Genomic DNA, 210 nt, shown 5'->3' on the forward strand with positions numbered 1-210 from the left:
GTCCAACCAATCCAGGGTGTTCAACATTTCTATCTCAAATAGCTTTTGTAAGCACTAAAACATTATTTTTATTATAATCAACTTATAACAGCAATATTATGCACTTCATGCAATATTTGTGCCAAAAGGACACATTGTTTCTCTAAATGTAAGTTTGTGATTGTTGAGACCCTCTTATGGGAAAATTGTTGTACTTGAAGCAATAGTTTT

General features: G+C 31.4%; 1 protein-coding gene across 1 annotated transcript in view; it reads left to right on the forward strand.

Annotated features, from left to right (window-relative positions):
• The window catches only part of LOC119594807 (basement membrane-specific heparan sulfate proteoglycan core protein-like), a gene marked incomplete at its 5' end in the record, with an annotated part of 219,836 nt that overhangs the window by 218,268 nt on the left and 1,358 nt on the right, over window positions 1-210 (forward strand). The window contains 1 exon segment of the mRNA XM_037943897.1: window positions 1-210.

The sequence above is a fragment of the Penaeus monodon genome, chromosome 34, assembly GCF_015228065.2.
Source record: "Penaeus monodon isolate SGIC_2016 chromosome 34, NSTDA_Pmon_1, whole genome shotgun sequence".
Lineage (NCBI taxonomy): Eukaryota > Metazoa > Arthropoda > Malacostraca > Decapoda > Penaeidae > Penaeus > Penaeus monodon.